Source organism: Myotis brandtii, unplaced genomic scaffold (assembly GCF_000412655.1).
Source record: "Myotis brandtii unplaced genomic scaffold, ASM41265v1 scaffold393, whole genome shotgun sequence".
Classification (NCBI taxonomy): domain Eukaryota; kingdom Metazoa; phylum Chordata; class Mammalia; order Chiroptera; family Vespertilionidae; genus Myotis; species Myotis brandtii.
This window is the reverse complement of record NW_005365070.1, coordinates 951,147-953,317: the sequence shown is the minus strand read 5'-3', so window position 1 is coordinate 953,317 and position 2,171 is coordinate 951,147.

The following is a 2,171-nucleotide window of genomic DNA, read 5'->3' as shown; positions in this document are numbered from 1 at the left end:
GGATTTGGGTTTGTCACTAGCCATCCAGCATAGTGTCCCCATAGTGTGTGCCCCTCTTCCCAGAAATTCCCTGAAATTTTGTTATAGGTGGGTGAGGATTTTGTAAGGTAGTGAAGGATTAGGTGAACAGATGGCTAGTGACAATTAACCTGACTCCATTTCAGCCCATTGTGCTTACTCCAGTAGCACAGCCCTCTCAGCCCATTGTGCTTACTCCAGTAGCACAGCATAAAAACTAGTGACTGCAGCCAGGGAAGCCACCTAATATTTTGGATTTGGGTTACATATATTGGCTCTTCTTTTAATTAATATTTACTTCTTATTAATTTGTTGCCTCTTATCAACTTGAAATATTGATAAGATCTGTACTGCTTCTTATCAACTTAAGCAGAGACCAGCAGTGGCCTGATGCCCATGAGATTCGCTGATTTTCTCAATCTCCTTTACTCAATCAGCCTTTTAGAATGCTGGAAAGGCACTCCTACCAGCCTACACTCACCTATGTACCATCCAGCATAGTGTCCCCATAGTGTGTGCCCCTCTTCCCAGAAATTCCCTGAAATTTTGTTATAGGTGGGTGAGGATTTTGTAAGGTAGTGAAGGATTAGGTGAACAGATGGCTAGTGACAATTAACCTGACTCCATTTCAGAATCCCTCAAGCTTGTAATGAGAGTCTGGTAATGAATCTTTGTCACAGTTCAGATAAGTTTACAATGCCCAGTTTCACTGACTCCCAGAACACAGGAAAAGTTGGCCAAGTCTATGGTGTTTTCTCATGACCTGACTCTGTATGACAGTTATGTGAGTTAAGGTAACCATAGTCTAAGAAAGCCTGGGGCACACTGAGACAGGAATTGCTGCTGCTGGTATTTCCATGCACTGTCAACTTCCACAGATCAAGAAGTTTGTGTCTTTGTTTTCCATGAGAGCAAGGAGTTTTGGAATTGGAGAAAGCTTTAAGAATATGAATGACTTCAAGGAATAGAGTAATAATTATTCCCATTTATTGAGGGCTTTTTTTTGGCACCAGCTCTGTGCTGGTTATTATTTGTAGTATATCACTTTATCATTATATTACTGTTGGTAAAAGACATCATCATCTGAAGTCAGATCCTTTGAGGTTCCAAATTAAGATATGATTCTGACGTGGAGCCCATGTGTGACTAATAAGGACTCCATGCCCTGAATGACTAGTTTCCACTTATTCTAAAAATAAGGTGATGTTTCAGTAGAGAAGGCCTGTACCTCTGGGCCATTTTAGAGCTGAAGGCAATGAATGCCAGGGCAGCTGCTCTTCACCACCACAGAGCTGAGCAGTTTCCTTGAGTTCCTCACCTCTCTACCTTTTACTCTACTCTTAGGCTACACTCAGTCAGGTGTCCCAAATTTTGAAAATATATTTTGTCATCACAAGTCATTTTACCTTAGACCTTATTCCCAAGTATCTGATTAGAGTAAGTTTCTTAAAAAATTAATGGCATTAACATGTGATTGAGTATAAGAATAAATACTCCATTTTAGGAAAGTGTGAAGTTGACCCAAAGGATTAAATTTAATTATGGATCATCAGATAGCAGGGAAAGCCAGCAGAAAGATACTGGAGTGCATCCCTGTGAGTATCTATGTGTGTGCTTCTCCATGACCTGTCTGAGCACCCATCATTATTTCTTAAAGGCAGGTCTATACAGAAGAAAAGCAGACATTGATAGAAACGAACAAACAAATAAACACATCTTTGAGTTGAAATTTAATAAGTGGAGGTTGAGCACACTAACAAAAGTGGGATTCACTGGAGGAGATCTACTAACTACGGAGACATTCAGTACAGTTTAGATTATTACCAGGACAAAGAAGAACACATATTCCTCCAAGTTTCCCTGTCCACACTGTTGAGTATTTTCCTCATGCTACAGACGGTGTCCAGAAGACCTGCCAAACTTACCCCCACCTTTCTGAGGCCTGGTAAAATGAGACCAAGAGTGAAGCTAAAGACATTCTAGTGAAAATCCTAAACTCATGTTCCCTACTCTCATGGCCATAAAGCCTTTTTAGTGACTGATGCGCTCAATGATAAGCAGTCAGCATCCATTATCTCCCTTCATGCTTGCAGTAATCTAAGGAGCTAGACACTATGTTATTTCTCAGAGAAGTTAAGCTATTTTCTTAAGGA